This window comes from Manis javanica, chromosome 6 (genome assembly GCF_040802235.1).
Source record: "Manis javanica isolate MJ-LG chromosome 6, MJ_LKY, whole genome shotgun sequence".
Lineage (NCBI taxonomy): Eukaryota > Metazoa > Chordata > Mammalia > Pholidota > Manidae > Manis > Manis javanica.
In genome coordinates this window covers 110,434,048-110,453,115 of record NC_133161.1, presented here as the reverse complement: position 1 = coordinate 110,453,115, position 19,068 = coordinate 110,434,048, and the positions used below count along the sequence as shown (strand labels likewise).

The window sequence follows — 19,068 nt, the reverse complement described above, 5'->3', positions numbered from 1 at the left end:
GCCCTTCTTCCAGGTCACTTTGCACATGAACCAGAATCCCCTGGCTTAGGAAGTCAGTGATCGGACAGGCGGCCTTGATGGGGGGTGCCTGGCTGCCTTGGTTATGCCTTGGTTATCTATTGCTGTGTAATAACCCCAAACCTAGAAGCATAAAACAGCAGTCATTTATTATATCTCACAATGTTCAGAAATTTGTTCAGGATCCAAATGGGCAATTCTTCTGCTGTGTGTGCTACAACTGGGGCCACTCTATGGTATTCAACTGGCAGAGGGGCTGATCTGGAGGTCTAAGAGGGTTTCCTGTTCAGGTCCTGTGCCTTAGTAGGTGTGGCCAGTGGGCTTAGCTCCACAGGAACTGTTAACCAAAAGGCCTATACGTGGCCTCTCTGACCTGGCAGTCTCAGGATAATGGGATTTCTTACATAGCAGATCAAAAGTTTCAGAGAGAATGTTCTAAAAGAGCTGAGCAGACACTGGAAGACTTCATATAACCTAGGCCCAGAAGTCCTAGAATCTCATTTATGTCACATCTTATTGGTCAATCAGATTCAAGAGGGGGGAATTTTCAGACATTTTTAACCTACCACAGATGAAAAGTTCTTATCAGGAGCCACCAGCCCCCACAGCCAGTACAGGAGCAATGTCCTGAACCCAAGGGCTGAATAGCCTAGCCTTGCAAATAGGCTTCACTCCCATTCTTTTCCCAGAGACTCAAACACCTCCTCGCCTGGTGCAGCACCCCCAACTGGCCCGTGCTTGGCCTGCATCTCACTGTCATGGATGCTGGCAGGGCCTTTGGTTTTTCTTGGCTGCTACCAGAACTAGAACTGCCCTTTTCAGGTTGTTGCTCACAGATGGCTTTAGATGGAAGATAGGGAAGTTTGAATCCATGTTTGTAAGTGCTAAGATGCTGTCCCTAGGTGGGGGGTGCTCCGCACTTCAAGCCCTGCCTCCAGCAGTGAATCTGTGCTGCGGGAAAGGGCTGTCACATCACCACTGCTCTAAGGCTCTCTGGGAGTCAGAGGCAGGCCCTGGGGGTGAGCAGGCAGCTGAATGGCAGGGGGAGGTTTCTATCTGCCACACCACTTAGGTGTTGAATCACATGAGCATCAAGCAGCGCAGGTCATACAGGCTCTGGCAGACCCATCCAGCCCAAACCGGAGGCACCTTCTCTGGCCTCGGGCTGAGAATGGTGTGTCTGGCAGGGCAGTCTTTGCCACAGGAACAACTTGTACAGGGTCATGCAGACCAGAGCTACACACAGATCTTTTTTATTTTCCAAATTTTGTTATGAAATACTTAAGTCATACAAAAAGAAATTATGAATACAAAATTAAACACCATGCAACCACCCCCAACTTAGGAAATAAAATGTTACCAATACTTACTATGTTCAGTGAAATAAGCCAAGCAGAGAAAGACAAGTACCAAATGATTTCCCTCATTTTGGAGTATAATGACAAAGCATAACTGAAGGAACAAAACAGCAGCAGACTCACAGACTCTAAGAAGGGACTAGCAGTTACCAAAGGGGATAGTGGGGGAGGGAGGGAGAAGGGGATTGTGGGGTGTTATGGTGTGGGGGGTCACTGGAAAGACAGTGCAGTGCAGAGAAGACAAGTAGTGACTCTGTGACATCTTACTATACTGATGGACAGTGACTGCAGTGGGGTATGGGGGACTTGATGATATGGGTGAATGTAGAAACCACATTGTTTTTCTTGTGGAACCTTCATAAGAGTGTATATCAATGATACCTTAATAAAATAAATAAATAAATAAATAAATTCATAATGGCACCACTAAAAAAATAATGTTAGCAATACTGTTGAAATTCTCTGGGCCAGGTATTTTCAGGGCTCTGGAGAGATGCGGAGAGAACAAGGTCCACTCATTTCTGCCTGGGGAGGGCAGAAGCACTGATGGGGAAAAGGGAACCTCAGTGTGAGCAGTCACTGCTCTGTTCAGAAGGGGTCCACTTACTGGGACCCCAGTCAAATGAGATATTTTATAAATCTTCAAATAGAGTATAGAGAAAGTAGAACACTCCTTCCTTCCTTCAATTCTCAGCTCAGAGACTTCCCAGGTCCCACAGCCTGAATTAGTCATTAGTTCCTTAGGGATTCCTTAGAGATTGACTTTTATATCTTTATGTCCACCTACCTCCCATACTTGACTGTAAACTCTATGACTGTATGTTATTGGTTTTTGTTTCTCACAAAATTCCTGTGTGGAATCAAGACTCTGTTATTGACTTGAATGTGTGATTATTTCTTGGGAGACTCCCATGGTCAATGGGCAGGAGACAGGAGACTTAACAGAAAGGGGAAAGGAAAAGTGGGTTGTAAAATAAGAGACCAGAGCACAGCTGGCACCTCTTGGTTTGAAATGCCATTCTCCCATAAAAGGAACCAGGGCTCCTCAGAAAAATTGCTGATTCTAAGACCGGGGAGGGAAATAAATTTGATGAGCCTAGGGAATCCTATAATGCCAGAAATAAAGGAAATTCTTTTGAAAAACCAAAACCCCAGTGGTGGGTTATATCAAAAGACAGAAGGGCCAACTGAAAGAGCTCCCAGTGGCCAACACTGGTTCATTTTTAGCAAAAATAAAACAAACTTTCAACCCAAAGTATGAAATCAATATCCATGAGTCCATACTGATATAAATAAATAATTAAATAACTATGGGTGGAAACCAATGTCCGTGCAGAAGAATCCTGTATATTCTATGTAGATACTTCACCTTCAGGGAGGGGGAGCATAGCTCCCTCTAAATGTGGGCTGTACCTAATGACTTCTTTCCAAGGAGCACAGTATGAAAGGAGAAAAACAAGAGTGATTCTACAATGGAGAAACCTGACGAACACGCCATCGTCCAGGAGACCAGAGCCCACAGCAGCAGCGACCTGCCCCGGAGAGAGTGGGCAGCCTCCGCAGGTGCGATGCACACAGGGGCGATGCACACAGTAGCCCTGTCTCTACGGTTTTCCTCCCAAAACCCTGACTCCAGTCCCACCACTAGAAAAACATTAGACAAATCCCAGTGGAGGGGCGACCAGCAATGTACATGATGAACACCCCTCAAAAGGGCCGGAGCCATCAAAGGACAAGGAAAGTCTGGGAAAAGGCCACAACTGAGAAAAGCCTAATGGGGCATGACAGCTAAATGTGACTCGGGGCCCTGGGACAGGAAGGGGCAGCATTAGCTGATGATAATGCTCACTGATGAGCTTCATGACTCCTTACGACACATCATACTAATGCAAGATGTTAATCACAGAGGAAAACGGGCAGAAGATACATGGAAACTGTACTATCTTGGCCATTTTTCTGTAAATCTAAAACTGTTCTGAAGAATTTATCCAAGAAAAAAAATCAGCACGTCCCAGGAAAGCTTAAATACACCTATAAAAGCAGAGGGGGTGAGGGAAGATACAGAAAGGACTTCAGACCTGTAGAAGTGCCCTACCCTGTCTGGACCAGTGAAGGGGAGGGTAAAATCCCAGCTGAGAGGTCCAGACCAGGCAGGGGGCACAGCCGGGGGCCTCAAAGAGGGCAGCTTAGGAGAGCTGGGGAGACAGCTCGAGGACCTGGAAGCAGAAAATCAGCAAGTGTGTCTACAGGGAGAGACAGAAAGAGACTAGGCCTCAAGAAGCCTCAAACTGGATAAACACTTAGCCACACGGGAGAGTCTTTAAAACAGTACTGGTGCCAGGGAGGGATTGAAAAGACAGGGTGAGACTGCAAAACCACCTTTACATACATTTTTTAAGTGCATACACATAATGCTCATTTTGCAAGAACACACACAAACACATGTTAAATTTATCAGAATGATTGTCAATGAGGAGATGGAAATGAGAATACATGGGGGAAAGTAAATGAATAAAATAGGAGAGGGGTCCTACCTAGACTAGCAATGAAAATGTGGCATGAACTCAGTATGATTAACTCAAAGCATGACCCTGAGGGATGTGTGTGTGTGTGTGTGTGTATGTGTGTGTGTTTGTGTATGTGTGGCAACAGGACAGCCAGAAGACATAATGGAATAAGATTTTCTTCAAACCTGGAGGAAAGGCAGAAGAGAAGGAGACAGTGGAAAGGGAGAGTCCCATGACCGAGGAAGGAGGCAGGCGGACACAGCGTCTCGGGTGAGTGGGGGTTTCCCTGTGGGCAGAGGGGTGAGGGGAGGGTCATAACAGAGTGAACTGTCAACCACGGAGGCTTGTTTTGGAAAGTGGCTTGCCCATCAAACAGGATGTTCAGATATAAGCTTTAAGGAGCAGGCAGAAACAAGCATCAGCTAGGAAAAAGGAGAAGCAGTGGCAAAGAGGAGAGAACGGGAGCTCAGAGCAAAGTCCAAGGCTCCAGTCATGGTGTCATGGGGCTTTGGACACTTGCCCCACTTCTGCCAGCAACATGTGAAAATCCTTTAACCTCTGGAGACTCAGTGCCCTCATCTTTAAAGTGAGGGGTTGGAATTGGTTTCTAAACTCCCTTCTTGGTTTCACGAATTAATGCAATTTGTGATTAACAACAGGAGGAGGACTGAGTTGCATTACATGACAGGGGCTGGTTCATACGGTGCTCAGTCATTTCTCTCCTGCTCCCGTTGTTTATCATGCCAACAAAATTCAGGGTATGTTCTCTCTCTCTGCCCTCTCTGCATGCAGTCTATTGCACAACTTAGCACTAGGTCCTACATCTTTTATTGGGTCCTCAGCTCTCACATATGTGTCCCATGAGAGCGCAGTCCACTCGTGTCTGCTGCTTCTTTTGTATTCCAACAGGCCTGGGCCAAAGAGAGGTTCATTATAAACTGTCACACTCTAGGCCCAAAATATCCCCAATGACTAAAGACTCTGAGGCCAGATATCCCAGTAGAGAACAAGGATCAGATTTTTCAAGCAAACTTTGATATGAGGAGCAATCTTAACTTTTTTTCCCTCTTTTCCAGTTTATTATTCTTAGAAATCTGATCCAGTTAGCTGACCTTATGGGAATTTTCCATCTTGTCTTGTTGACCCAGAAAAGTCACATCCCTTCTCTGGGCCTTAGTTTCCTCATCTGCAAAGTGAGGAGGCTGAAGGACATACCCTGAGGGCCCCTGGCCAGCTTGAATGCTCTCTGCCCACTGGAGTATTCTGATTCTGTTCAGGGCCTCAGGATCCTCCTACCAGCTACAACGTCACCGTCCCATATTCACCAGATAGAAAGTAACTGTCAAGCTTGATTTAACAGCAGGAAAGGGAATGACACAAGCTGCTCGCTGCGGCTGTAATAGATACAGGCGGAAGAGAGTCCAGAAGGTTATAGAACTTCCCATAAATCTTAAAGCAGGAGGAAGCTTCAAAGAGGAAGGAAGGTTGATGGGATGAACCCCTATTCTACCACCTGGGAAATTTATATAATTGATATGGGAAGATGATGTTTGGGAGCCAGAATACCTGGGTTCTATCCCTGACTTCATTTCCTATTAATGGTATGATCTTAGGCATCTTAAGTATAAACATAACCTCTTTGAGCCTGTATTTCTTGTGTTATAAGATAGGGTTAATTGCAATATCTACTGCTAAGATTGTTGCACCAGAAAAGATGGTGCATGTCAAAGTTCCTTACAAACCTTACTTCTAAATCATGGTGAGCACAGCCTGCTTCATATATAAGTAGCCAGTTCTGCATGAGAACTTGTTGGAGATGCAGTCTTGGGCCCCACCCTAGATCACCTGTAGTAGTAAGCCACAATCTGCTTTTTAGGGACTCAAACACTCACTAACAAGAAAACAAATAACTGTTTAAAAATGGTCAAAGGACCTGAATTGACATTTCTCAAAAGAAGACATACAAATGGCTAATAGATATATGAAAAGATGCTCAACGTTACTAATCATCAGGTAAATACAAATCAGAACCACAATGAGGTATCATCTCACACCTGCTATGATGGCTATTATAAAAAAGACAAAAGATAACCAGTGATGGCAAGGATGTGGAGAAATGGGAAGCTTGTGCACCATCAGTGGGAATGTAAAGTGGTACAGACATTATAGAAAACAGTATAGAGGTTCCTCAAAAAATTAAAAACACAACTATAATATGATCCAGCAATCCCACATCTGGGTATATATCCAAAGGAAATGATGTGAGTATGTTGAAGAGACAGCTCCACCCCCATGTTCACTGCAGTGTTAGTCACAGTAGCCAAGACATGGAGACAGACCTGGATGGATGGACGGAAAAGATGTGGGGTGCATATATACATTACATATTACACACACACACACACACACCCCTTGCCACTGTTATTTCCCTGTATTTCAGCTTCCTCCATGGGAACCCCTCCCAGCCATGTCCTGTATGCTCACAGTGCCACCTTCTGGAAAGACCAGGGCACGACAACTGAGCCCGTGAGAACAAAGGGGCTGACAGGGGTGCTGTGCAGGACAGGGGGGCACTCACAGGCCTGGAGAACCCTGCACAAAAGTGATTTTGCCAGAAGACAGTACCCTTTGCTTTTCAAGGTGGTAATCACTAGCCATGTAGGGCTATTGAGCACTTGAAATGTGGCTAGTCCAAATCAAGACATGCTGTAAGTATAAAAAAATTTTAAACAGCACGACAAAAAATACATATATAATATTATTAATTTTTATATTGATTACATGTTAAGGTATTATTTTAGATACATTGAATTAAATAAAAATAATTATTTAAATTAATGTCACCTGTTTTTTCTTTTATACTGTAGCTACTAGAAAATTAAACATATATATGGAACTCACATTATATTTCTGTTGGACAGCAATGAGGCAAGCTGTTTTTCAGAATATGGGATCCCAGGGATCTTAATTTCTTCCCCCTCATATATGTGTCTACAAGGAGCCTTTATTTCCACACCCAACGATTCTTCTGGCCTCAGCACCACAAACACATCCAACAATCTTTCAGGGCTTATAGCACATTCTTGTAGGTATCACCAGCTCCAGAAGAAAACCAGGTACCTAGTAAGTACACAATAAATATCTGTGGAATAAATGAATGACAAGTGAAGTGCCCTTAAGCAGAACAACACCTTGTTTTGAATAGGTAGGTCTCTTTTTAGAAGCAACCAAGTCACTTATATGTAGAATCAAAAAAAAGAAGTCAGACTCACAGAAACAGAGAGTAGAATGGTGGTTACCAGGGAAAATTTGGTAAATTGTATGGGACAAACCAAATCAGACACATCATTCATTACATTCAAAACCAAGCCTAATTATAGTCATGCAACAAGTGTTCTTAAGCCTCTCCCAACTCAGTACTATTTAAACTTAGAGTCAGAGGTTTCATTTACAAGCTGTAAACTGCACTGTTCTCTTTCCTCCCAGCCACAGTTCACCCATTAGCACTTCTCTTAGCACTTTATGGCTCTCTAAGAGCTTCCTCACCTATTAGGTTGACTGATTTTCACAATTCCGTGAAGAAAGTCAAGTAGTAGTATTTATTATCATTTTTTTGCAAATGATAAGTCAACTGATTATCCAATTCCCAAAGGTAATTAACAAGGCCAGGACTACATCCCCTCCACCACCTGCTACTTGCTTTATCCATTGTATCACATGGCTATTCCAAAGGCTCATTAGTTATTTTACAGTTTCCAGGTATTTTGTGTATGTGTGTTCTTTAAGAGCACTTGACTAGTTGTGTGAATTTATTAAAACCTTCCATCTTTCTGGCCTCAATCTTCTTATCTGTAAATTGGAAGGATAGAACTAAATGCTGTCTAAGGTCCTTTCCAGTGCTGAAATCATATGGCTCTCTGAAACCTGGCTGAACGTGCACGAAAGGTGTAAGCCTTTCATTCTTTTTGCATCTCTCCTGTAGGATTTGTACATGGAGAGTGTTTAAACAAGGTTGACTGGCTTTGCTTGCAAAAAGGGGGAACTGGAATGTCACTTGCCCTCACTGAGCCCCGTTCTAGACAAACACACACACACTGGCTGCTCCAGGAAAGAAAAGGTATATGGAGAGAGGAAAAAGGCGGCAGTATTTAAGTTGTCTGGGCCAAAGTGGCCCAGAGAATCTCTATCTCAGATTTCATCTTCATGAAATATTCAATGAGTGCTTCCTGGAGCGTGAGCTGAGCAACAGAGGCTGTATTTCCTGGTATTTCTCTCTGTGTACTGATGCCTGGGCCCAGATCTCTCTATACCTCTCCCATCATTACCATGTCCTCTCCCAGTGTTTCTATCACTGAGTCTTTACTTTTTGCTTTTCTCTCTCCATCTGCAGCCCCAGAGATCTTTCTCAGTGTCTGCCCTTCCCCCACCCCTGCATGCCTGTCTCTCTCCCTGCTACTGTCGCCCCTGCCTGGTGAGGATGGTTCCCTTTGGGGGCATCCTAGGGACATGGGCCTGTGCAGCTCTCTTCTGCTTTGCCCTCCAGAGCACCACATGCCTAAAGCAGGGAGACTCTCCAGGACTGTGGGAGCGAGATGTCCGGGGCAGAAGAGCTGGACCAGCCAGGGTGCCCAGTGGGTGGGAGCTGGGGCTGAATCCGAGCCAAAGGAGTTGGGGGTAAAGTTGAGGGGTGGGGAAAGAAGTGCAGCTCTGTGGGGAGATACTGGCTTTATGACACCTGGGCTGGGCTGGGGACAGAAACTCCAAGTGGGGTCCACATAGGGTGCCTTGGGGAATCACCTGGGGACCCAGTGCCCCACAGTTGAGTCTTAGCTCTAATTACTGTGTGCCCATCACCCTACAGGTATGCTCTGTGCTGGCTCACCACCTGCTCCCTGTCCCCCTGGAACTTTCATCTCCAGAGCAGGTCCCCACAACGCTCCCTTCTGCCGCCTCTGCCCTGAGGGGTTCTTCAACCACTGGCCTGGCCAGGATGCCTGTTTTCCCTGTGGCTCTGAGGCCACCCAGCCAGAAGAGAGCAAAGACAATTGTGTCTGCCTGGGGCCTGGCCGAGTGTTCCGGGTATGTCCTCTGGCAGTACGACCCAAGCTGGCACCCATGCTGCATTTCCAGGACGGTTTTGGTCTCTCAGCAAGTTCCGCTTAGGTGTAACCTGACCCGGGATAGCTCAGGTTTCCAAAAGACTTGGGAGTAAAGTTGCCACATAAAATACAGGGTGCCCAGTTAAACTTGAATTTCAGATTAAGTTATGGATAATTCTTTAGCATAAGTATGTCTCAAATATTGAATGGAACTATGGGATAAATTGCAGAATTTCCAGACTCTCCCACCGAGCCTCACCATTTACATATCAATAGGTGTTTACCACTGCAGCCTCAAGGGCAAGGGGTGGAGAAAGGATGGCTGTTGTCTTCTCCCCTCTGTTCCTGGAACATAACTGGGCTGGTGTCTGCCAGTCACCAAGGACCCGCCAATGGGGTTCCTCCCAGAAGGGGTGGGCGGGAAGCCGAGAGCGCACCAAGGAGGCAGAGCAGGCGGTGCCTGGAGGAGTCGGAAGGGGCCAGGCCTCGCAAACTGAGTGATGGAAATGATTTCCCTTGGCTTATTTCAGTTTCACAGGAGATTAGCCCTGGGCCAGGCACACCCTCCCTCCCTCCCCGCCCCCCCCCCGGAGCTACAGGAACACATTTATACTAAAAAAGTATTCATTTATCTGAAATTCAAATTTGACTGCATTTTTATTTGCTAAAACTGATAACCCTACTCAGAAGAAAGGGCAGAATGCTGTTCACCCCCATGACCACTCCCAAAATGCACCCAACTCAAACTTTCTCTGTAAACCAAAAGGCTCGTGAATTCCGTGTTGAGCAAGAACACAAGAGCTGCAGGAACGGGCCCACCTGGGCCCAGGAGGGGCTGTGTCTGACCAGGGGCCACTGGGATGCCCACTGTGCCCACGAGGGAAGAGGCCGCCTACATGCTGCATGCACCCCTTACAGTCCCGGCCCTCCACCCACCCGTTCACTTGCCAGACCTCTCAGCTCCTCCCTAGAAACATAGAGACCTGCCCTCCACCCTCTGAAGGTAAGGGTGTTAGGGTCCAGGACTCCGGGGCTTCCCAGAGAACAAGCCACATGGACACGGAGATGAAAATCCAAGCAAAGTCTTTATTCAGCTAGCAAGCTGGGGTTGACAGCACCTCCCCTGACACGCAGGCCGAGTCCGAGCTGCCAACCCCCAAGCAACTTTAGGTATGGTTTATATGGGATTTCTACAGTCATTGCACCAGAGACCGCACATTACCCCAACCAATGAATTTGAAACACATTCTATGCTTTGGCCAATAAAATTGGAACAGGGATACACCACGTGCCTGACCTTTGCACAAGCATTCCTATGTGACTTATCACGAGTTTCGACCCCAGGGGGGTCGTTTACTTCTAGTTATTTAACTTAGGGCAGGGTCCAGGAATGTTAGCCTCCCCAGGGGGGTCGTTTACTTCTAGTTATCTAACTTGGGGCAGGGTCCAGGAATGTTAGCCTCCCGTAGTTTCTACGAAAACTGGGTGGCTTTGCCCTGTTCCCTGCATTCCTTTACAAGGGGAATGCCCGGGCAGTATCCCTGAGAAGTCTGAGTCTTTGCACAGGTGTGTGCCACACCATGGTAATAACCCTGGCCTGGGGCTCTGTGTGGGGGATGACGCTCCAGTGGAAGGTGTGGCCCCTGTGTCCACAGGGGCAGAGAGGCGGCCTACAGCTGAGCCGCCCTGAGGGCATCCCGCAGATCTCCATCACTGAAGGCCCTGGGAGTGAGGGACAGTGCCCTGAGATCCAAACCCCTGCCAAGCTGGGCCTGCCACCCGAGGAGTGCGTGGGGTATAGGCCTCAGCTCCTGGACCCACACCGTCATAGCCACTAACACCGGAGAGAAGGCCCAATTGTTGATTTAATTTCATCCCATAAAACTCGTTGAATAAGTGCTTGTAGTCATTAAAGAGGAAGGAACTGTCTTGGAAATCTTCCCACATGAGCAAGGGACAGTACCCAGAGTCATGGGTCCAGGTTGCCCCTGTCCCACAGAGTTCTTAAACCTACTCCCCCCACCACCTCCCTCTTAACCTTGTTGGAACACTCAGGGCTCAAAGAAGGCCCTGTGCTCCCCCACCTACCTGCCAGGCCAGGGTGTTGCTTACCATGTTTCAAGGGAAGACCTGACCCTGCACCTCCCCATTCTCAGGAATTTTACCTACTGGACAGGCTTTCATCACCACATGCTGTGGGCCATCCCTGCAATTTGGACCAAAGGCAGAAGGCTGTCCCTCTGTATGTAGTCAGGATGAATGGTAAGAGCGCTAGACACAGGAAGGCCTGCACCTCAGGACCACTTACAGGCAAGCCTTGTACATTCTATGGCATAAGTGTTGCCCCTGCAGGCAGAAGCTAGGAGGTGATGGGAAACACCTCCTTGAGGGTAGGCTCTCTGGAACTGCATGTGAATGACCATGAGTTGAATCCTGCCATGTGCAAATCAGGGATGGACAGCTTCTGTCCCATCCATGTACCAGGAAAAACTCTCTCCCCAGGCCCTGCAGGTTCAGTGAAATCCCCTGTCTTGCTCTAGGAATTGGCTTTCTGGGCCTGATCAGACCAGGTCATGAGCTACTGCACTCCCTCAGCCTGCCCCGCAGGGATCCTGGACTCCCCGGACAGGATGCAGGATACAGGTGAGTACCACAGCTGATACCTGTTACCTCTCTTCTCTCTCCTCCACCCTTCCCTGGTCCTGGAACCAACCTGTCTGAAGAGTGGCTGTTCTTCTCATGTTCTGAATCTTGCCCAGGAGAGTCAAGAGAAGGGTAACTGGCCTCGCCTTGGTCGCTGCACCTCAGCTCCACATGTCCTAGGGATCTTGTAGTGGCTTCCAAAATGCCACAGGCTGCCTCCAAACCAATGCTACACTTGCCTTCCTGGGAACCTGTGAGTGTCCAGAGGACACGCCCCACCACCTTCAAGGCTTGGAGAGGAAATGCTCTCTCACCCACTGTCACCTCCTAGAGACAACATACTCCCTCCTTTCTCTACTTGTATAACACACAGGGGGAATTTGACTGGGGGCTCTTCTGGGCCTGGCTGAGGTGTCTCAGCTCCAAGGCCAAAGCCCCTACCCCTTTCTGCTGCAGGTTCCAGCAGCCTGGGGTCTATGTCTTTCGTCTGAGCAGCAACTGACATTAGAAGATGGTTTGTCTATGGTAGTTTGCCTCAGGTAAAATACGAGCTCACATTTCCCCTTACTTTAAAAAATACTGCCTCACAACTGATGCCGGGGTTCTTGTTCACGAAGCCGAAGAATGAGCTTCACAAACAGTCAAGGTAGGAGAGCCAGGTACAGGCTTTTATTTAGAGATAAAGTGAAAAGACAGAGCTCCCGGCTCACGCCAGGAGGGGATAAGAGAGTTCGTAGTGGTACGTTGTCTAGGGGGTTTTATAGACAGCTGAGGATTTTTTGAGAACATGAAAAAACTTAGGGGTGGGGACTTGTTAGGTGGTCCCTGAATATTTAGAATTAACTTAACACAAGCAACTTCCTCTGATGATTTCTCTGGGAGCATATGAAACAAGGCCACCTGCTCAGCCCCCAAGGTGTGCTGAGGTATTGTTTGCTAAAGAGTCAGTTAAGAATTTCTAACTTCTCAACTTCCTGGGTATTAAAATGCACTCTTATCTTTAAGGTGGAATCCTTCTTGCCTTTTACTGTGTTGTTTATGCCTGGGCTTACTTGCTAAATTAGTTGCCCAGTTTGCAAAATCACTTCATCAGATCTGAAGGAGAAAGACAGCACATAGGCCTGGGCCTTTTAGTATGCTAAAGTGAATCTTACACATGATTATAAATGGTTAGCATAATAGAACATTGCTGCTCTTCTTTATCTGGGGAACATTAACTGATCTCACTGAAGAATGATTCTAGAGCTTAATGTTTAACATAGAGTTTTAGTAGGGGAGGTTTCCTTGCATATAGTTACACTGCTCTGACTGCAAATATCCCGCCCTGCCCCCTCCAGAGGCCCTCACCCTACTCTGACTACATCCACAGTCCCTTCCTCAATAACCATCTCAGATAGATCTCCAAGGAAGGAGATAACCTGGGCATCCCTACTGAAGTTTCAGGCTCCCTAACAGCTGTCTCTGTGGATGCCAAGCATTCGCTCTAAGCAGCGCAACATGTGATGTAACAAGGGGCAGACTGTGTGGATAAAAATACAATGTGCATCTAAGGATGTCAGAATGTCTAGCCATCCCTCACAGCCCTTTGCTTCTTTCCCCCAGCCCTCCTCCATACTGAAAACACAAACCCGAGGCCCATCCACACAGACTTTTACTCTTGTGCCTGCTTTTGGTGCCAACACTCATCCAGGTGCACAATCTTGGTCACACACAGAACTTACTATCTCAGCCTCAGCACACCTTCTAAGAGGTTATGCTGACCTAGCCCTGGAGCATGCAGACAGCAACTCACACAGATGTATCTGATGTGAATCAGCGTATGAGAGGGAACCCAGATTCTACTCCTCCAAGGTGCACACAAATATCCAGACTATTCCATTAGTGCTGACAGGCCTGGGTTCCTACACTGTCCTGGGCCATCTCTGGCAGACAGTGGGACAAAGGCGGAACAGACTTCTTCCCACGCAGTATGTCTGTATGCTTCCACCAGGGGCCGGTGTTTGGGGGAAGGGCCCTTTGCCTCCACAACTCCCAGGTATCTCATCCAAACTGGCATCACCAAGATACCCAGGCCCCTGAAGAGGTCTGACTGGCCAGGAGTGCAGGGGGAGACTGTCCTGCTCCTGGGGCTCTGCCTGCTTCTGCTGGTGAATAAAGCAGGACAAGTGAGATCTTAACCACTGTGCACGATTACCTCTCCAGTTCTGTGCACAGGGGTGCTCCGGTCCCCATTAGCAGCAGGCATTATAATAGTTGCTAAGATACAAAGTTGATGCAAGTACAGCCTCAGGCCTTCAGTGGTCAACATTTACCAGGGAGAAAATAGACAAGGAAACAAATGCCAGAGAGCATTAGGGAGCTTTGGTCCGATCGTGTCCAGGGTGCCCTGGCTGCACATAGGAGGGAGCTGACTGTTCTGCCTGGGGGACTGGAAAGCTTCATGAATGGTGTGATCCCTGAAAGTGGCTGGAAATATGCGGCTGTAAGTATACTGCTCCTGTCCTAACCAAGAGGTTGACGAGCTGGGGGGTGGAGGGTAATGGGTTTAGGAGAAGGGATAGGGTTGAGAAAGGCAGGTTATGAGCAAAGGCACAGAGACATACATCTCCTCAGGGACCAGACGTGGTCCCCTGTGACTGCAGCTCAGAGTGCAAGCACCGGATGAGGCTGCCACTGAAGAAAACAAATCATAGACAATCTCATGGGCTCTGCTAACTTTAGACTTCATCCTCTAGGCAGTGGGGATCCATTAAGAATTTTGAACCAGGGAGAAACCCTGGTAAGACCTTCATTTTCACTCTAGCAATAAGGTGGAAGATAGAGATGGATTAGAGGGGGAAATCCACTAAGAGACTGCTTGTTAGAATGGTCCAGCCAGTAAAGGAAGTGGCACTCCCCGACACAGCTGAGCAGGGGCCTTCTTCTCCTCAGAGTCTTGGGGAAGGATGCCACTCCCTCACTTCTCCCTTTCCTTCACATCACAGCATTGTGTACCCTCAGATCCAGTGTCACAGCCTGAGCTGGGCCTGGGAGGCTGCTCCCCACCCCACCTTCATGAAGCATCAGCAAGGATACAGCCTAGCTGTCTATACTTCCCCAAGAACTGGGGTGACATTGACAGGGAAGATTTACAAGGACAGCAACCTAGCAGGTGGCTCCACTCGGTCTCGCACTCCTCCCTCCTCAACACAAACAGCACTACAAGGACAGTAATTTAGGAGGTGGCTCCCCTCTGCCTTGCCCCCCTCCTCAACCCAAACAAAAACCACTCCCTTGGTTTCCCCGCTCTGCCGAGCACTGGCTCCCAAGGTTCACTCCCTAAACTCCCTCCCCCTGGCCAGCTTGCTTGCTGCATGTAAGATAAATTCTAGCCGAGATAAGCAGGCGACGAGAGGCAACAAAGGGCCAGGGAGTTTATCTGAATGCAATTCCCGGGTGATGTTCCACGGTCTGGCTAACACAGGCCAGGGAAGTCACACCAGGTCAGGGAGTGGAGGGTTATAAGGGGTTAGGATGGGGGGGAGTGGGCAAGCTATCCTAGGGGATGTGGAGAGGTATGATTGGCTAAAGGTGACATAATAGACAACTAGAAACTTTTTTTCCTTTCAAGAGGGAGGAGGCTGACATCTGGATCTTAGTTGGCACATCAGAAGGATGGAATTCAGGAAGAGCTGTCCCCTTTCCATATAAGGCATGGACCTTGGGGTCTGGTCTGTTTTCCTTTTATGGCAACTCTCTGTTCTGTTTGCATGTCCTTGTTTTTCCTTCCTCCAGCCTAACACTGCGCACATAGGAATGTTACAGATAAGGAAGCAGAAAGGTATAAATTGCTCCATTTTCCTTTGTTCAGGGCTCAGACTCTTTGGGAGATTGCTCTTCTCTGAGCCTGCTGGTGTGAAATAAAGCCTCAACACTCCAAGACCTCCAAGTGCCGCTTGTTTTTTTCCATCGGTGATCAAGTCCAGGCTTTTTTTTCAGTATTTTCTGTAACAACATCAGCGAGGAGAGGCCGATCACACCAAGACTCCAATATTCCCAGGGTTGAGGGAGGTCATGGTGAGTGACAGACTTGGGCTACAATCCCAGAGGTACCTCCAAATCCAACCAACCAGCTCTGACTTCCTTTTCTCATCTTCCTACATTAGTCATTGTTCCATTCTTTTCCATTTATTCATTCATTTGCTCAATAAATATTTATTGATTAGCTACTATATAACAGACACTGCCAAGTTCTAGGAGGACACAGTACAGAGAGGGACAGAGATATGTAAATACAAACTTTCCAAAAGAAAATATAACCATGTACAAAGTGTCCAAGTTAAGAAATGATCAGTACTACCTAGAGAAGCAAGTTGCAGAAGGCATTATGTGTCATGCTGAGGTGTTTCACCCTCTGCCTTAGCTATTCAAAGTATGGTCCTCAGAGAACAGTGACGTAATTTGTTTGTTCTTCTTAAATGTCTATATGATTATGAATTACCTAGAGGTCTTCTGATGTAATAGATCTGAGACTGGGCCTGGAATTCTGCATTTCTAAGCAGTTTCTCAGCAAAGCTCATCCAAAGATCACACTTTTAGTAGCAAGACTGCCTAGACAGTTGAGCATCTATAGGAAGAAGATACATTGAAGATTCATAAGGAAGCTCATATTTGCATTTCAGAAGAATAATACTGCTTCTCATCCTCACACAGGTGGGATCTGGCAGTCTGAGGAGCAGGTAGACCTGGAGTGGTCTGACACAGAAAGCTTCTTTGGAATCCTGCTCAGGCAGTCTCTTTCAGTGACTACCAAACTCAGTCAGACCAAGGAGGAGGTAAGTGGAGAAGCCGAAGAAGTAAGGGAACTGGAAACGGATTCATCTCTGGGAGAGCTGGTTTTGGGACATAGGGCCTAAAGCAATCCTCTGCCTACCCATAAGGAATCAGAAAAAAGGAGAGAACACAGGAGGGGAGAGAGAAGATTGCAGATTCAGTTTAGGACTGATCTCGTGAGACCTAGGGCTTCAGGTCAGTGAGAGGGAATCTACCAAGGCCACATCTGGAGTCTCTTAAATCCCCGTTCCTGGTCCTCGGTAGCCCAACTGAGTGAGTGATTTCAGGCCTACAGTTGACAGGCGTTGGGAGAAAAAAGAACATACCAGAAGTTCAAGTATTGCAATGGGGCCAGGGGTTCCCTAGGTGGAAGGTGGGTGCTGGGACTCACTAGGACCTGCCTCTGCTGGTGTTCACTTATTTATTAGTGTCTTAAGGCATTTTGTCCTCAGGAGAGTCTCCAAAAACTGGCAGCAGGGGGCACTGTGATCACAGCAGCAAAAGGATGGGCTTCCCTGGGAGCAGAGTTCACAGCAAACTCCACCCGGTTTCACAGCTCAGACACCTCTGCCTCAAACCTGTGAGAGAAGCCGGGTCTCTCCGGCGACTGTGGGGTGCTGGGTGTAGCTTCCCAGCCTCCTCTGATCCAGCATCTGGGGAGCCCCCAGAAAGAGGTTGGGCCGTGATCACACCTTTCCATCTGGTCCCTATGCCCAAACGCTACTCTCTCCCTCACGGAGGCCCAGGCCCAGCGGCCCTTTCCCACCTTTTCTATCCCCCAGGCCCGGGGTTTCAGGCCACTCCCCACTCCCGCCCCTGAGGACTTCCCACTCCTTCTGCCACAGATGCCATGGTCGCCCAGAATACTCCAGACCTCCCAGGGGAAGCTGGGTGTCCAGTCCCCAGGGCTGCCGTCTCTGTCAGCTGTAGCCTCTGCAGGCGAGCAGGCAGGGATGGCTTTGATCCCAGGCTGCTGAGGCAGCCAATGCAGAGGAAGTGGCCAGGTGGAGGGGGCACCTGTCAGGCAAGTACGCTACAAGCCATAGCCACCAACTGAAGCTCCTTTACCAAGACCTTCATGCAAGGCAGGAGCAGCAGGCCTCTTTCTGCTCAGCACTGATGGAGGCTCAGCGGCTAGTGAAGGCACAGACAGGCTCCAGGCCAGCAAAGTGCCCCCCGGCTGGGCAGAACCCAGAAGAGCATGTACCTGGTACATCGAGTCAGGCTTAGTGAGATCTGGACCCCGGGAGGGGTGAACCATGGGCTGTCAGCAGTGGTCACACCAAAGTGTCCTGTCCCATCCTTCATTGCCCCTCCCCCAGTGAACCCTCCCCCATGCCCCCGCAGGGAAGTCCCCCAGCTGGACACTGTGCTGGGCCGCCTATCCCAGGCTGTGCTGCAGGAGGGCCACTGCCGGAAGGCCTGGGGCTTCCTGGGCACTGGCCCTGGGCAGAGCTGCTGCAGCCAGGTGAGCCATGCTCAGCCTCAGCCAGGAAAGTGGGCCCTACATTCAGGCAACAGGCCCTGCAGAAACTTGAGTCCCACCCCCCATGCCCCCTGCAGGGGTAGAGTGCAGGAGAAGGGTGACAGGAAGTGGAAACCCCCAGGGTTGGGAGGAGCTTCCTGGGCAGTGCTCTGGGCCAACGTCTGTGTTGCAGACGAGGGAGCCCGAGACACAGGGAAGAGGATGATCAGAGGAAGAAACAAACAAAATCACCACAAAGAATAGCTTTACATGTCAGGTAACATTTCCTGAGAGAGAAGGCCTGACAGGGGAGCACAAAAGGCCGCGTTCCGGGAAGGCTAGACTTGCCTGGACAGGAAGAGGGAGAGAAGTATCTTCTCGGGGACTTGGTGGGCACGCTGAGTTCTGGGAGCCCCCAGCCCCATGTGTCACCCCATAGGTTGTCACCACCGTTTCCAAAGGCCCCTCCACTCGCTGCCAACCTGCAACGGGGTGGTATCTTAGTGTCACGTCTTGAATGTGGAGTCCTGCCCTGGATTCGGCAAAAGACCAGATCCCCTACGCTCAGGGAGCACTTGCTGCTGGGGTCAGGGAGGAGTCAGTGCCAACTCCTGACAGTTACCAGGCAAGGGAGCCCCTAGCCTGCCCCACAGGCCCCACGCCAGAGCGGAGCAAGTATCTGCTTCCCCGCAGCCTCAACGGGCCTTCAAGTGCCACCAAGCTCATGGTCCCTGCCCCCAGCTGTGCAATGCCGCCAGCCAGTGGCCCTGCAGGGTCCGTACCACCCGGCTACTCTGTCCACCTGCACACTGGGCGGGTGCTGCCTGAGGCTGGAAATGGGGATGTGGTCTGCAGGGAGCTGCCCTGATACCCACGTCTGACTCCAGTTCCGGTGAGACCCTGACCTCCAGGTCGCCCCGACCCGCCCGGCCCGGGGCTCACTGGGGCCCTGTGGGGCAAACCCTCCGGGCCCACAGCACTTGTAGCAGGACTATTTCCTTGGGCTGTGCGGCTGGGCGAGCAGCCGAGCAGTGAGCAGCGAGCACCTGCTGCTCACCTTCCCTGCTTCCTGCCTGCCGCAGAGAGGGCCCTGAGGGAGGCGGCTGGAGGAAGGAGCTCCGCTGGCCTGCCAAGGGCGCCTGCACCTCCCTGTCTTCCTGCCCAGG

General features: G+C 49.0%; 1 long non-coding RNA gene across 1 annotated transcript; it reads left to right on the top strand.

Moving 5' to 3' along the window:
- The first annotated feature begins 13,984 nt into the window (after window positions 1–13,984).
- Window positions 13,985–16,977, top strand: LOC140850111 (uncharacterized). Its single transcript, XR_012132863.1, has 3 exons — window positions 13,985–14,107; window positions 15,476–15,681; window positions 16,318–16,977. It is a non-coding gene; the product is annotated as an uncharacterized lncRNA (long non-coding RNA).
- Window positions 16,978–19,068: the final 2,091 nt, after the last annotated feature.